At 41.9% G+C, this 17,582-nt stretch overlaps 1 protein-coding gene across 5 annotated transcripts in view; it reads right to left on the bottom strand.

Annotated features, from left to right (window-relative positions):
* KANSL1 (KAT8 regulatory NSL complex subunit 1) overlaps positions 1-17,582 on the bottom strand; it is a 172,901-nt gene that overhangs the window by 134,851 nt on the left and 20,468 nt on the right. Inside the window, exon 1 of one of the 5 annotated variants that reach the window (XM_019981356.2) lies at positions 11,196-11,334. The exons of the other annotated variants lie outside the window; for them this stretch is intronic. The gene's annotated coding sequence lies outside the window, so the exon portion shown is untranslated. Of the gene's footprint in view, positions 1-11,195; positions 11,335-17,582 lie in introns of those variants that run through there. 5 annotated transcript variants of the gene reach the window in all.

A 17,582-nucleotide genomic window follows, 5' to 3' on the forward strand; every position in this document is an offset into this window, starting at 1 on the left:
TTCTGTATCTACAGATGTATATACATACATATACATTTCTAAACATAGATTTCCAAAAATCATACATATCTGGCTGCTTCAAATAGTGCAAGTCACAAACTAACTCCACACCTACAAATGAAAGCCACACCTTACTCCCTTGTAAACTCCCAAGACAGGACTCTGGTTACACAAGAATAAACTGACAGCATCCACCTTGCAACAATGTTGATTAGCTGCCAGGGCCCAAAGGGAAGGGTCTGGACATTTGGGTGGCCAACAACAGCACTTGCACTGAAAACAGAAGCAAAAATCAGATGGGGAAGAAAAACCTGCCCATAATGTGGCTTCTACTAACCTCGTTCCACCATTACCTCATTACTCTGTACAAAGGGAAAAAAGACACAGGAAGGATGGTTAGAGAAGGGTGTGTGAAGTCATCAAAATTTAAGCTGAAGCTTGAAAGTTAGCTAAAATTTCATTATGTAAAAGGCGGAGGCAAAAGAAGGTAATGGGGCATTCCAGTGAGAGGAAAAGGTATGGGAAAAGCAGACATCCTGGAGGTTAGACGAAATGATCAACTTGTTTGAATTATAAAGCATATTTTAACAAGAGGAAACCCTATAGAAAAAGGTGAAAACGCAGTCTGAAGCCAGATCATTAATGGACAACGTTCAAAAGCCAGTTTTTACTCAGACTTAAAGGCAGCAGAAAATCATTAAAGGTTTTTCATATATGGAGTGACACGAGAACTGTGCTACAGAGAAGAGCTGTATAAGATGGATTAAAAGAAAGTAAAAAGTCAAAGGCCAGTGAAGAAGTTATTGCCATAATCTAGACAGGATACAACAAGAACTTACAACTAAGGCGGTCACCACAGCAGAATTGTCAAAGTCTCCTCCAGGCTTCAGAAGCGCCTGAAAGTCTGCAGAAAAGCCAACTAAGTGACACAAATAGGAAAGCTCTTAAGAAAAGAGAAGGTTGTCATTTCCCTCATAATTTCACCTTCTTTAAGATAAAATCCTCCCATTTATTTCTCATAAAGCTGTTCAGGTTGGGAGGCAGGGGGAACCATTTAGGTTTGGTATATCCTCTCCATTCCTAACAGTACCAATCCAAACCAGCCCGGGTGTATCAGCTCATACCTAAATGATCTTAACAGCTTTCTGACTGAAGTCTCAGTCCTCTAATCCAGCAGTCCCCAACCTATTGGTCAACAAGAACTGATTCTGTGGAAGACAATTCTTCCACAGACCAGGCGTGGGGGGAGGGGACGGTTTCGCTATGATTCAAGCACATTACACTTTCTGTGCGCTTTATTTGTGATCTAAGGCTGCCACTGATCTGGCAGGAGCACAGCCCGGAGGTAGGGGCTCCCTCGTCTAATCCATTCCTTACCTTTTCATCACTTCACTTCTTTACTCAAGAATAGCTCCTAGTACATTTCTCACGAGTCCAAATTCTCCAAGGTGAAACTTAGCATCGAAACAAGTGCATCAATTGGCATGGACCTAGAAACCACCCCCAGATTCAACTCATCATTTCTGCCTATGCTGTTGCCTCTAACTGAAGGCCCTTCTACCCTTTAAGCCCAAAACTTAATACTTCAATACACAACATCTCCACAAAAACTTTTCCAGACTATTCAGACTCACATAACTTTCTTCCTGCTTAAATTGTACAATGCACTTAAAGTCACCACTCAATTAAAATTATCTGAATGTTCCCCTAGTTGTCAGTTTGTTAACTATATTTCAAGACTGGGAAAGTCCCTTAGTATCTTTCTTTGCGTGCTCACTAACTTCACTGAGATAGAGTGCCGAGGACACAGTGAGCACTGTGAGCACTCACTGACAGGCTTGCAGTAGTCAGAGACCCAGAGGCAGGCTTTTCAAGCATAAGACTGTGCTAAGCAGAGAAAGAGGAGGAAATACCCATCAAGAAACTGACACAATTGAAATAATAGGGAAGGATTTGGGAGATGATCCACAGAACAACTTGAATGAAGCAGGTGGTTGGTACACGCACAGCTTCTTGAGAAAGAGAGGGAAAAAGCAGCTTTGTGATCAAGTGCCAAAAGTTACATTATGGAACACACTGGAAAGTTTTTCTTTTACAAATGTAGATTTGTTACAGAATACAAGAGTGAGTGGGAGGCAAATTTTTTTTCATAAAACAAAGAAATAAGGTGGACCTCACCACCCCAGTTCCTAATACTTTCCTATGCCAACAGGGCAGGGCTTGGCTGGAGAATAGATTGTTATCATGACTGCTGTTCACTAACATTAATTGACCTTTTACAGTGTCAGTCTCTGTGCTAAGTGTTTTACATATACATCCTCATTTAATTATCACAGTAACAGTATAGGTTGAGTATGTGCTCAGAAGTAGCATGCCCAAGAGCACACCACTACTAAGCTACAGAAGCAGGATTCCAATCCAAACCTGTAAGTGAAAAGTGAAAGTCGCTCAGCTGCGTCTGACTCTTTACCACCCCATGACTATACATACAGTTCATGGAATTCTCTAGCCCAGAATTCTGGAGATGGTAGCCGTTCCCTTCTCCAGGGGATCTTCCCACCACAGGAATCAAACCCAGGTCTCACTCATTGCAGGGGGATTCTTTACCAGCTCAGTCACCAGGGAAGCCCAAGAATATCCAAGTGGTTAGCCTATTCCTTCTCTAGCGGATCTTCCCCACCCAGGAATTGAAGATCTCCTGCACTGCAGACAGATTCTTTACCGTCTGAGCTACCAGGGAAGACCCATGCCTATTTTTTTTTAGTTTATTTTTTATTGAAGTATAGTTATTACAATGTTGCATTGGTTTAGTTGCTAAATCATGTCCGACTCTTACAACCCCATGAGCTGTAGCCTGCCAGGCTCCTCTGTCCATGGGATTCTCCAGGCAAGAATACTGGAGTGGATTGCCATGTCCTCCTCCAGGGGATCTTCCCTATCCAGGAACTGAACACAGGTCTACTGCATTGCAGGCAGACTCTTTACCAACTGAGCCACCAGGGAAGCCCAGTGCATTATCATATACTACACATAAGGCTAAGTTTAAACTGGAAGGGACTTAACTGCTAGACACAAGGATTTTAAATTTTAGTCTTTAGAGGAAAGTCAATGAGAAATCCAAAAAACATTTTATTAAAATGCCAACAGCATTTAAAGCTCCACAGCAAGTGTCTATGAGGATGACATGGACCAGTAAAGACACTCTGATCAGGGAATCCTAAGGGGACCCTCACACAGTTGTGAGAGCTGGACCGTAAAGAAGGCAGAGAGCCAAAGAATTGATGCCTTCGAAATGTGGTGCTGAAGACTCCTGAGAGTCAAGATCAAACCAGTCAATCCTAAGGGACACCAACTCTGAATACTCACTGGAAGGACTGATGCTGAAGCTGAAGCTCCAGTATCATGGTCACCTGAAGTGAACAGCCAACTCACTGGAAAAGTCCCTGATGCTGGGAAAGACTGAGGGCAGAGGATGAGATGGCTGGACAGCATCACTGATGCAAAGGACATGAACAAGTGGCAAACTTCAGGAGATGGTGAGGGACAGGGAGGCCTGGCATGCTGTAGTCCACGGGGTCACAAAGAGTCAGACACAACCGGACAACTGAACAACACCATCACACAGGCTGAGAGTGGGTGCTGGGGTCACAGAAAGCTTCCCGGGGGAAAACATCTTAACTTGAAACCTAAAGGATAGGAAGGGTCCTGCATCGGGCTTCCCTGGTGGCTCAGACAGTAAAGAATCTACCTGCAGTGCCAGAGACCTGGGTTCAATCCCTGGGTCAGAAAAATCCCCTGGAGAAGGGAATGACTACCCACTCCAGTATTCTTGCCTGGAGAATTCCATGGAGAGAGGAGTCTGGAGGGCTACAGTCCATGGGTTGCAAAGAGTCAGACACCACTGAGTGGCTAACACTTCTACTTTTAGCATGGCCCATACAGCTACTTTCAACACCTCTGCCCCCAATTATCAATTCCAAAACCAATTCCGGCCCTTCAACATTCCCCATGTGAATAAACCCTGATCCCAATCTCTGGTTTACAATCTACTATAGATATCTAACCTAAACATACACTAATATCAGACAAGAGTAACAGACTACAGTATAGTCTAATGCTGGAGACACTAAGAACCACAGCAGTGTCATCAATGCCAAAGATAAAACAGAAATTAGGTGTGAAGGTAAACCTAGATGACAAAGCTCTGTGTTTTGCCTAAAGGGATCAGGGGAGGCTTCCAGAAAGAGATCATATTCTGACTAAATACCAAGGTTAAACAGCGAGGGTTCGATAGACAGGATGATAACCAGTCACTCCATCCTTAATACCACTGCCTTAGTTCAGAATCTCTTAGGCCTTACACCAACCCAGAACAGCAATACTCTCCCAACTGTTCTTTCTTCCTGTCTCAGCAAGCCTTCAACCTAGTGTTCACTACCAAAATGATTACTAAAAGAGGAGAAAATAGGGGAAAAAAGAGAGGGAACATAAATTCAACCATGCTGTGCTCCTGCTTAAAATCCTTCCACTTAAAATCCTAGTGACACTAGGATAAGGATGAACCCAAACTCCCACACAGCACTCATCTGCCCCCTCTTACACTCAGCCTCATCTTCCACCTGTCCCCAGCCTAGCCACCGCAATCTTATTTATACTTCCAGGTTCTTCCATGCCCTTGCACCTTTGCTTCTCAAATTTTAGCTCAAGATCACATGCTCTTTAAAGTATTTCCCACTCACTCCAGGTAGAGTTAAGGGTCTCATTCCTCTATAGGATGTAATAAGCATTCACATGGCATCCTGGTCATAATGGAAAATAAAGACCCAATTTTGTCACCCCCACTGACTGTATATTTCTTAAAAGGAAACTTATGGCTTGTTTCCTTTTCCTTGAATCTGCCTGCAATGCAGGAGACCCTGATTTAATTCCTGAGTTGGGAAGATGCACTGGAGAAGGGATATGCTACCCACTCCAGTCTTCTTGGGCTTCCCTTGTGGCTCAGCTGGTAAAGAATCCACCTGAAACGCGGGAGACCTGGGTTTGATCCCTGGGTTGGGAAGATCCCCTGGAGAAGAGAAAGGCTACCCACTCCAGTAATTCCATGGACTGCATAGTCCATGGGGTCTCAAAGAGTCAGACATGACTGAGCAATCTTAACTTAATGGCTTGTTTTATTTCTAACTCTTAGAGGTAGCACTATGCCTGACAGACAGTGGACCAATATATATGTTAGTTAACCTGCATATTCTACAGTAAATGCATCGGATGGAGATCCATTATGAAGTTAATGGGGATGTCTGATCATAAAGTGAAAATCTAACAGGAAGCAGGAACCAACTGAACCTAGGACAGACTTTGTCCACCTCAAGTTCTCGTCATTTACACTGCCAAGCACATGCACTCAGACTGACCAACTTTTTAAGTATACTTTTAAACTATTAAATTTGGCTACATAAGCCTTTGAAGGCATTATCAAAATTTTAAATGCAACTACTCAAACTTTTACCTAGTAACTGCACTTCTAGGAACCTATTCAACAGAAATACTCACAGATACCTAAGAATATATGCACAATTCTTTTACTGAAGAACTGTAATACAAAAAAAAGAGAGCAAACTTTAAAAGATACAATAGAATATTATGACGTTATTAAAAAAAAAAAACTTTATCTTGACATGAAAAATCTCTGATATGTAACTAAGTGGAAAAAAAAAAAAAAGACCAAGCTACAAAACAGGTAAGATCACATTTGTTTTACTTATCACTGAATTCATTTCCTACCAGTCTAGCTCACAAAAGGCAAAGAAGGAAAAATGGACTTTTATCTCATCTCTAACAACTCTAATAATACAAGTGTTTCTGAAAAAAACTAAAATCGAAGATTTCTCAAAGGGGTCCAAGCAATTCAAAAGCAAATACCTTCTTCTTAGGGTGCTGAGGTAAGGGGAAGGTCCCTGACTCAACTCTAGAGATCTCAGTGAAATCGACCCTATCTCTTCAGAATACTGAATTAAAGATTAACTGAAAACACACACACACACACACACAAACCCTGAAAAACAGCAATCTAGTATCTTTTGAAATATGGTAAGCTCTTCAAACATCCTCAGTGCTCCATGGTAACATATGAACAGTTTAATGAAACTTCCCTGACAGTTCAACTTATCAGACCAGTATTTCTACAAAGCCTCTATGCTACCAAACAGCAGAAGCTAAACTAATTAGCTTTTCACCTCTATCCCTTCACACCCTCCAGTGGAGGTGCTAATAAGCAGTCACAAAGGCCAAATAGCAAATGAAAGCCTTAGATATCAGTTTTTAGCAATTTTTTATTTAATACTCTAACAACAAAATTGTGATTCATCTTTTTTATTCAACACTTCCTCTCTAACTGAATTTAACCAGATCTGACCTTAAGCTGCTCCCTTTTTACAAAGAAATTAAAAGGTGAGAGACTCCATTAAGTTTGATGCCACTTAAGCAACTTTTTCTAAACAAGGGCAGAATCTGCTGTACTTAAAATTCAGAGTGAGATCTCATTTGGGATTCCTGGTTCAAGTAACAAGAACCAGAGTTTTTGATAACATTTAGATAAAACTGCGCTGAATTTACCTCTGCCTTATTCTTCCCTCACTCTTAAAGCTTGGGGAGAAATTGTAATTTTTAAAAAGTTAGAACTAGAGGGGGAAAAAAGGCAAGTTTACAATCAACAACAATAAAACACAAAGTTAAGTAATTCCGTGGGGGCTAGGGCCTTCCAATGTTAAAACTGTATAGAGCTAGCTGAAAAGCTTAGAAAAGCAAGCCTTACAGAAGGTAAGAACTAACAAGTATTAAGCAGCTGTCAGTTCCCAGACACCACTACCCATGGGAGACAAGAATCTAAAAGGTGTCTACCTTGAAGGGCTTCTTGATGTAATGTTTAAAATCTTCATATACAATCTTTAAGTTTCTCTTTCAGACTACTCAAATTTGTTTCTTATCCATAAATATGAACTGCACTCTCTACTTTGAAGAGTTTCCTCACACCCTCCATTTTTGCTTTACCTTTATTTGATGAAAGACAACAAAAGCTTACCACACAAACCAAAAAAACACATCTATTTCAGTCTTTTTGGAATCCAGGCTTTTTGATAAATCAAACCTATCGAGTCATTTTCTCCTATACATTCTACCCTACATCCTAAAAGACTGGCAACACACCATAACGTGGGAACAAATGATAACTGAACTAATAACGGTGACCCTTCCATCCATATATACTGATCTTTTCCTATGACCCACAATTGCAATTGTGGTCCACAATTGCAAGTGACACCCAAAGACACCACTTTCTGTCTTCTCGTGGCCTTCAAATGTTGGTGACCTCTACCACAGTGGAATATTTGTCTTTTACATTCATACTGTCTTTTTTAACCATTACTGTGATTCACTGAGTTTTGATCTCACATTTTAAGGAATGGCAAGTACTGATAAATCTCGCTTTGTGTCATGAATTATTACATTCTGGCAAGAATATTTCTACGCGACGTTTACTATGCCCAGAGGCTAACATGCAATTTATTATGATGGAAACTACAATTTAAACACATCTTCAGAAGCAACGTGAAGACTCAAAAACCAGTCTTAATATAGATTTCCAAGAAATAGTTAAAAGTCTTATTTTAGGCAAAGGACATGATCCAAGTACTCTTGGCAGGCCAGGTGTTTGGGCCGTTTTATTTGAGACACCTGCACCTATACTTTTTCACAAAGGGATCAAGTAAAAGAGCCCTAATGTAAAACATGCTTCCGGAGACCTAGAACAGTCTAAACAAAAGGCAAAAACTTACTTAAAACAGAAAAAGAAGGCAAAGAAAAGGTGCTTTAAAACTAAGGAAACCACTCAATAGTAAGATTTGCTCTGGCCCAATCAACTGAAGATGAACCATATACTCAGTCTGCACTAGTCCTTCCTTTCCAAATTCAAGGCAATGGAAAGATGCTGAAGGTTAAAAAAAAGAAAAAAAATAATAATTAAAAAAAAAATTCCCTCTTTTTCCAGGAAGGAAATCACTTAATTTCTGTATCTAATGACTTCACCAAGAAGAAAAATAATAACGCCTACTGAACTCCCCTCTCAAGGAAGCTGACAAATGTAAGAGGAATAAGCATTACTCTTTAAACACACAATTTTCAATGATTATTTAGAAAACTGAATATGGATTAGTATGTTTCTTCACAGAATTTTAAAAAATTGCTTTTCTAGTACAACAAGGTAACTAAGCTTTACTTAGAAAAGTTCCTCTAACTAGAACCACTCAATATTAAAGTAACTTCTCAAATCAGCTTCATCAACCAAAATGGCCCCATGTTTACAGATTACATGAGTTAGGTTGTATCAAACAGAACAAATCTATCAGCTGTTATTCACTTTAAAATACAATTAAAATCTGTGGTCAATCTATAAAATCCAGAGGAGGTACAGACACTGGCTACAATGTAGCATGACTAGAAATGGACGGGTATTGGCAGTGTTTGAAGAAGAAAAAAAAGAGAGTTGTTTTCCTTTCTTCTCACCTTGATAAAAGTTCAAAAGTGAACTAAGGTATACTCATTTTCTAGCTTCCAGAATTTTCCTCAACAGGATAATGATAAGTCATCTAACAATGAAAGTGTGCTCTGCAGGTTTAACCATAGAAACAACATGTGTAGGCAGGAAGAAAATCATATAAAGATTGAACATCTCACCTGCTGTAAAGCACAAAACTCAAGTGCTAAAATTCTGAATAAGGCTTTCAGGAAAGATGCAGGAACACTTCTAAATACTTCACTTAAATGGATTCACAAAGGGCCAAAAACCCCACCATACCTCAAGACTCTCTCAATACTTAACTGATCACTCTTTTAACTGCCTACAGACATAAATTAAAAATACTTATTAAATATATACTTGAATACAGCAGTCCTCTGAGACCAATCATTTTCACCATAATACAGATAGTAAGAATCTTTGTCACATCTGTTTCCCTCCAAGTGGTGCACACTTGAAAATTAAAAAATGAACCACCTCAAATCATGAGATCGCTAACAAATATACCAAATATGCTAAAGGCCAAAGGAATTGCAGACTTTGTTGGATAAACCTAGAGGAAATAGCAATCAGAATTCCATGACTGAGGACAGTTATCTCACATTTATAATACATTTTTTAAATTCCCAAGGGATGAGCATTTTTACCTTGCCTTATTTTTAGGACTACACATCACACTGCACGTATCACATGACATGATGTAACTGTTAGCAAGGAAAATGGCCCAAAACCATAAAAAAAATACATGCTAGAGGAAACCAATCAATGTACACTTAAAACCACTACATTTCATATTTAGTTTTTGAAATGTTTTTAAACTCAGGACAGATCTTTTTTTCAAATTGAGAAAGTGGTTAGTAACCTCTGTAGAAACAACAGAGAAATGTATTTGTATTTTATATAATAGGAATTTACCGAACTACTAGGAAAACTGACACGAAGAAACAGATAATAGAACATTCTTCTAAATCTATAGATTAACACTAAAAATACTCGGGATCAAAACCGCAACAGAAACGTAATGAAATATCTTTAGTTAGAAAACAAATTATTACTCAAAAGTGTTCACCATTGTTATAAAAAAAGAAAAATAGCTTCAAATGACACGCCTGTAGACAACTGAAAATTTCTAAATTGGTCAGACAGTACACTAGAAAAGGAACCAAGTATAGCCTATAGAAGGGGGGAGGGGAAACACACCCACTTAAACCCTTGTAAATAGTGGTTACTTTAAACGACCCAAAAGCAGGGATACTACTACAGGCTATTCTGAGCGATGGAAAACATATTCCAATGTTCTACTTTTCATACTTGAAAGTGCTTTAGAAAAGAAAAGAAGTTCAGTAACAATGTATAACTATATCATGATTATGCAAGGCAAAGATTATGTAATTTTACGTTTATTTTAAATGTTATCCAACTGTAAAACTAAAAAAACTAAAATGTTTTGATCTTTCTAATGGGGAGGCGGCAAGTTCTTCTGGGCTACAATTTAAAAATATAAACACAGACCCCAAAACAAACAAAAAAACACAATGATTGCTAGCCACGTGACAAAGGAGATGGCAACACCAGGATTGTGAATGGAGGTGAGGAAGGCGAGGCAGGACTAGGAAGGTTTCTCGGAACTTTGAGGACCTCAGGATTTGAGTCTCCCGACCCTTAAGGTAACCAAACTCTAGCCCGACTAGTTGTATTGTTAACGCTCTCAAGTAGTTTATTAATAGGTCACGAAAACTGCTCCAGTGACCTCCAGAATAAAGGGGGGGGGAACCGAAGAGGAGGAAAGAGAGCAATTTAAAGTGGCGCCATCATGTCACCCCTTCTCCCCTGAGGCAATCAATAAGCAATAGTTAAGTAACGTGTTTCTCCAAAAAACCACACTGGGATCCCGACAACGGAAAACAATAGAATTTTTAAGTAAAACATGCGGGTAGGGCTGGTTATCCTATGGAAAACAATCAAATTATTTGCTGAGAATCAAAAGACCGTCAGCCGGAAAACAGGCCCCCCAAACTCACTTAAAAGCAAATAACTGTCTCTTCCTCTTTAGTTAAAAAAAAAAAAAAAAAAAAAACACGTCCGCCTGAAGGAGTCTAGATCGGAAAACGTAAGTGACCTCAATTTACAGGCAACAAAAACAATAAATAAATGAAACAAACAACCATTTCACTAAACAATCAGAGTTGTGATACACACCGTGAAACGCGCAAGATGTGTGTTTCGAGCAGAGAAAGGCCTTTTGCAGTCAAGAGAAGTTCAAGGCGAGAGCGAGAGTTTGTTTGGGTTTTTTGGTTTGTTTTTTTTTTTAACCGGAATAAATCGTGTTCTTAAGGCCGCATTTTTAAATAGAACGCCAAAGGAAAAGCTGGCGAACGAGGCGGCAGCTGGTGGGGAAGGGCCCCCGCACACCCCCACCCTTGGGGCGACTCCCAGCCCCGGACCCGCAGCGGGGAAGCCCGGAGAGGCCATTTAAAGTTCCGGGGATTTTTCCTGCCCTGCCCTGCCTTTCCAGTTACAACTAACAAAGAGAGGGAGAAATGGGAGCCACAGGGAGAGCGAGGAGAAGGAGAAAGGGCAGCGGGAGGAGGAGGAGGAGAGGAGCAGCAGCACCAGCACCTACCACGTGATGGAAGAGCGTTGCCCGGGCGGATTCAGCCCCACAAAATGGGCGCAGTTTGCAAACAGCCCCCGGCCTGGGCGCCGAGGGCCGGCGGCGGGCGGGGGCGCGCGGCGGCGGCTCCGGCCCGGGCCCGCCGCTCTCCTCCCCCCCGGCGCCCGGAGCCGCCCTGACTTTCCGGGCGGGGGGGCAAGGCGGAGGGGGAGGGGAAGGCGGCGGCGGGGAGCGGCCGCTTTTTCTTCTCTTTCGGGCCCTTTCTCCGGCCTTCCTCGGCTCCGGCGGGGCCTGGCCACGGCCGGGGACCACAGCCCGGCCGGGAGGACTGGCGGGCGGGGGCAAAGGGTGAAGCCGCCCCCCCGCCCCGCACAAACAAGCGCCGCCGTCTGCAGCCCGAGCCCGCACCCCGGCCGCCGCCCCCGGACGCCTCTTCCCGGCCGGGGAGCGCGCTCCGGCCGCCCCCCGCACCGCCGCGGCGAGACGAGTCGGCTTCGCTACGGTGCTCGGTTCTCCCGCCGGCTCGGCGAGCGGTGGCGGCGGTGGCGGCGGCACTGGGAAAATGGCGGCCGAGCTTCTTTTCCCTCCCCCCCTTTAATCTGAAGCGGAGGGAGAATGGAGCGAGCGAGCGGGCGAGCGCCGGGGACACGGGGAGGAGGGACAGCAGCGCCTCCGCCGGCTGCGGCTGCGGCGGCGAAGGCCCGCTCCGCCCCGGCGCGCCGCCAGGGGGCGCCCGCCGCGCCGCCCCCGCGAGCCGCCAGGAGGCGCGGCCGCCGCCGCCTCAGTCATGGCTCCCCGCCGCGGCCGCTGTTTCTGCGCCTCCAGCTGCGGAGGCCGCGGCGCCGGGACCCCGCCGCTCCCAGACATGCGGCTGCGGCACGCGGCACTGCGGCAGGCGAGAGCGGGCCTTCGCTCTGGCCGGGATGAGGCTAACCTGAGGCACTGACGCCGTCACATTCCCTCCGCGCTGGGGCTGGCGGGGCCGCGCGCCGGCTGAGGGGCAAGGAAGGCTGACGCGACAGAGCAAGAGGACGTGAGCCAAGAACTGTTTGTACTGGGTAGTAAATAGGCTTATGTCTTGGGCACCACACTATTCCAGGGCTAAACGTGCGCTAAGTCGGGTGGGGAGCTCCCTGACTGGTGAAGCGCTTCCCGCCGCCCTTTGTCCTAGCAGCCTGCCTCCCTACACTGCAGCACGCCTGGGCACTAGCCCCGGCGCCGCGATCCGCAGCCGGCGGGGTTAAAAAAAAAAAAAAAAAAAGCGCACGTTCTCATTGCGCAGGCGCGAGCCGGAGCCCGCGCCGGACCAGCCCGGGAAGGGCCAGCCCGGAGCGAGAAGGGGAAGTGATGGCCCACCAGCGCCGGGCCCGCTGGGAACTGTAGTTTTCGCTAAGAAGCACGCGTCTGGTTTTGGGTGTCACGGCTTGGCAGATCTGCCAAAGCAGGCAAATGGCATTACACAATGAGTATTTATGCTTCCTGTCTCCACCAAAAGGAAGTTCAGTGCTATGCTAAAAGTTTAACAAAGAACTCCATAGAGAAACCCAAATCTCAGAACAAAAAGCAAACTTCCACTTGGTTTAAAGTGGTGGCACTTTATAATTTCTCATGACCAGTTTGTCAGTACGGTATTTTAGTCCTTTTCCAAAATAGGGCCTTAAAATAACGGAACTTTTTCTAGATTAAAAAAATGTAGCAATACAATGCAAAGTGTCTCATTTACACAAACTATAAGCCACTACCCTTTAAAGAAAAAGTTGCCAAAAGATGAATCCAGTACTTAGAGACTTAAAGGAACTCTGGTATTCATCAAAATATTACTTTAAATGACAGAACAACAACAACAAAAATGTTTCCAACAATTAAATCGTCAAATGCAGCAGATGAGAAAGGTGTGCTCTACTACCAAAAAGCAAGATGAGAAATGCTCAGTACTGTTTTGTGGCTTACCAGAACCAATATCCGGTGGTATGTCACTTCTGTTAGTCAAAAAACAGCATGATAGTTTATCCTCCCACAAAGTTACACTCCAACACCAGCTCCTACAGCATCTACACCTAAATTTCCGTGAGTTCCCATTTGTACCCTTAAAACCACACTCTCAATCATAGTCATGGTTCTTACATACCAAAAGACAGTTGCAGGGTCAAATTACACAAAGAATTTTTTTTTAATGTATACATTATCTGTATATACCTCCGAAAGAGATCCTAGTCTTTTTAATTTACAATCCCGGGAGGTGGAGAGGTGGGTTAATTTTTAAAACAATGTATACACACATATCTCTGCATACAAAGTAATTCCACAAAATACAGCAAAAGGTGTTAAACACAATTCTAAAACCAATAGATGGCGAACTAGAGCCCTAATCTGAGGATTCTCAAATCTAAATGAGCAGAATGAAAAATACCAAATAAGGCATAGCCCTCTGCAGTGTATACTTAAATATTATTTTCAAAGATACCCACCAGAATATCATTTTACTGTTGCTTCGATTCTAAAAACTCTAGTATCAGATTTAATTAGGCCTCCAAATAACCAAGCTTATAAAATACATTCTTTTCGATGATTAACAAAAAAGTGGAAATGCTAATTTTTAAACATGCATTTTGGGTAAAAATAAATTCCCACTTTCCCCTTCTCTCATTGCTTAGCCCAAGAATAAGCCTGTTTAAGTGTTTATGGCACTTAAGTCAGTTTGTTTTACATTTTCTCAAATCAGATGTCTTTCTACTCAGACACCAATTTTTACAAATAGGGAAATTCAAAGGTGAGCCACTACAGACAGAATAATCTTAGATAAATATATATTTTTTAAAATTTCCCCCAAAACACAGTGGATGTTAATTAAGACTGATTAAACATACACACATATACTACTCATTTTTCAAATCACTCTTGAAATACTCATTGTGGTTGGCTCTCCTCCAATATCCACTCTATCTCAGTGAAATTAGTTTTAACCCATTCTCTTTACCAGAGATTGGTTGGCAATGAGCAAGAAATGTAATCCTGGCCAATGGGACATGAGTGGAAGCCCACTGGAATACAGGATTGTGAGAAAAGCTGCTTCCATCCTAAAATGAGAGGAGGAAGAAACAGCCCCTCTTCAGGTAATGCTGAACATGACACTTCAAACCACTCCAGTCACTTTACATCAACTCTGAAGATGCCACCAACATCAAAGAGCGCAGAATGGAGAGTTGGCTAGAACCGTGGTTCTTGGGGACAGCATTAAATGATTATATTGCACAATCCTGACATTTGCAAGACTACTGGACTTCCAGCTACATGAGACCAATGTAACAACAAACATATTACACCAATTTGCACTAGGTTGCCTATACCTAAAGTCAAAAACATAATTATAACTTTCTCATATTTTAGAGTATTTGTATTATAATGCTTTATTTATATTTTTACATAACTTCCCTCTTATATACAACTCCTTACCCATCCATTCTTTATCTATGTGTTATTTCTGCCGTGTAAAAAAGGACCATCCCTCCTCACCACCAATCCTTGTTCATTCCTCTCCTTCAATCCACCTCTAAACTTATCTTCCCTTCAAGAAAACAGTAATAAAGGAATTCCCAGACTTCCCTGGTGGTCCGGTGGTTAAGAATCCACCTGCCAACACAGGGGACACAGGTTCAATCCCTGCTTTGCGGAAATTCCATATGTCATCAAGCAACTAAGCCCATGCACCACAACTACTGAAGCCCAAGTGCCCCAGAGCCTGCGCACCACAAAAACAGAAGCCACCGCAACAAGAAGCCCCTGCGCCACACTGAAGAGTATCTCCCACGCGCCACAATTGGAGAAAGCCCACGCAAAGCAACCAAGACCCGGCACAGCCAAAATTAAAATCAATCGTTTTAAAATTCAGTATTTCAAATGGCAAACTAATCTCAAAGGACAAGGGGTTATTTTGTTTTGTACTTAAAAAAAAGCAATTATTAAAATAACTCAGGAGAAAGTCCTAAAGCCTAAACCATCTAGTTTCAAAAGAACAGGGAACCCCCAACACCATTTCTGTTATTTGCCATTGCATCCCAGAAACTTAGTCCAGATATCAAAGAAATGAACATATCAAACTATTTAAAATATTAAAATTATATCATGAAAGAAACATCTTTAAACTGAAATTAGTGCATGCTCTCATGTTAATATTCAGCAAGCTAAATATTAAGTAGAAAGCCAAGATAAACTGAACCAAAACTGGGAAATTTAAAGAATTTTGGATATCAAAAGGAATTTGGAAGGCCATCTAGTTCAACCTCCAGATTTTATTATCAGAAAGCCAAGAAAAAATAGCAAGGAGACTGCCCAAAGCCAAAGCTGGAACACAGACTGGAATCCGTGCGTCAGTCTCCAATTCTCACTTTCCCCACCACATCACCTGCATTCCAGAATTATAGCTTCCCACCGGAAACATGCTACTCACCAACTGGCGAATAAGAAGTGCAAACATGATGCAGGTAAGCCTGAACAATACTACCAGTTCAGTTTGACAAGTATCAAGATTTGGCCAAAGGTAAGTAAGAGAAAATCCTCACATTAATTACAATGACTATAGACCTCAAAGATTGTTTTCATTAAATGAAGGTCTCAGCTAATCCAGAATATCATATACTCTTATGTACTCAGCCCAATAGCAACAAATTTGCAGTAAGATTAAGCAACTTAAGGCATTTGAAAAACCTGTCAGTGACAAAGTATTATAAGAACACATGCTATTCCTTACTTTCAATCCCATCTAAAAACAAGATAATTTTCTTCCTCATACTAAAGATGTAGACTCTGGAATTTACACAAAGATATTATCTTACCATCTCACCACAGAAGTGATCCAATAACTCATTGAGAACAAATACTAATCATAGGCAGCCTCATGATTTAACCATGAGTAATGAGAACAGTGGCTTCCCTGGTGGCTCAGACAGTAAAGAGTCTGCCTTAGTGTGGGAGATGCACGTTTGATCCCTGGGTCGATGCAGGGAACATCCCTTGGAGAAGGAAATGGCAATCCACTCCAGTATTCTTGCCTGGAAAATTCCATGGATGGAGGAGCCCACCAGGCTACAGTCCATGGAGTTGGGAACATTCCATGGAATGAGAATAGCAACTAAAGTCACAGGTTAACCCTGAACACACTCCTAAATCAGGAAATAATTTATTGGGGGATATTGAGGAAGACAGTACTAAAATGCAAATGTATGCAACTGTATCACTTAAACAAGTCATGTTCTCCCAAGGCCATCAGCTATGTTAAGACTTAACAAAAGATGGATGGTTTTCTCCTCTGCAGTACCAGATTTCAGTGGCTACACAAACACCAATTTCTAATACATACAGTCTAACCAGAACTTTACAAGAATATTTTAATAAAGTTTCTCAAGGAGTTAAATTAAACAAGTAAAACAAATTACTGATTAAATTAACTGATTAGTTAGGTAAATTATACTTAATTCTAATTATTTGAACTTCATCAGAGAACATTCTTAAATTCTCAAAGAATTAACCGAAGAAGTTTGTTGACCAAACATAACATAATATATATTTTAATACACTAATTTTGCACATAAGCCAACATCAAATGTAGCAATTTGCCTAGAATCTAACACATTGTATCACATAATAAATGTCAGAATGTGCCCCAAAGTTACCAAGAGATTGCCTGGCTTCTTTTCCAAATGATTCATAAAGGTAAACATGCAGAACTTCAAGGCAGCTGTGAGCAGCCAAGTTGTGGAGGGCCTGATTACAAAGTCAGAAGGAGAAAAAAAATATTCCAAGAGAAGAGGGAGCAACATGTGTACAAGGCAAAAGACATTAAAAAAAAAAAAAAAAAAAGTTTTTTTAAGTGAGTTGCTGAGTCTAAAGTTAGATGCAACTTCTGGAGTCCTGCTCTGCTGGCACAGCAAACCTAGGGATTACAGAAACAGCACACCACACCTGTTCCCTCCAGCAGAGAGGCACACCATTCTTGGAAAGAAGCATCACTTTTTAATTCACTGATCCTGGATGCCTGAACTGGGTTCTCAGGGGCAGTGCGGAGCCTACAGCTATGGACTAGGAAGTAACTGAAGCCACTCAATAGGCAGGAGACATATTGCTGGAGTGGTGATTTAATCAAAGACTGTTGTAAAATCAGACATACTCTTGTTAAAATAAACACAATTGTATTTATAGAGTGAAATTCTCATTTTTTCAAGACAGAGAATGAGTCCTTCAGAGAGATGCCCTTTTTGTGACAAGCTGCTCTGGACAACCCCAGACCTTGAGAGTATTTTAGAAGCACTGCTTTAGATCATTTATAGATAAATATGAATACCTAAATACAGTCCCCTTATACAGATGATGAAACCTGAAAACATCTAATGTAAAAACTGT

Source organism: Bos indicus, chromosome 19 (assembly GCF_029378745.1).
Source record: "Bos indicus isolate NIAB-ARS_2022 breed Sahiwal x Tharparkar chromosome 19, NIAB-ARS_B.indTharparkar_mat_pri_1.0, whole genome shotgun sequence".
Taxonomy (NCBI): Eukaryota; Metazoa; Chordata; class Mammalia; order Artiodactyla; family Bovidae; genus Bos; species Bos indicus.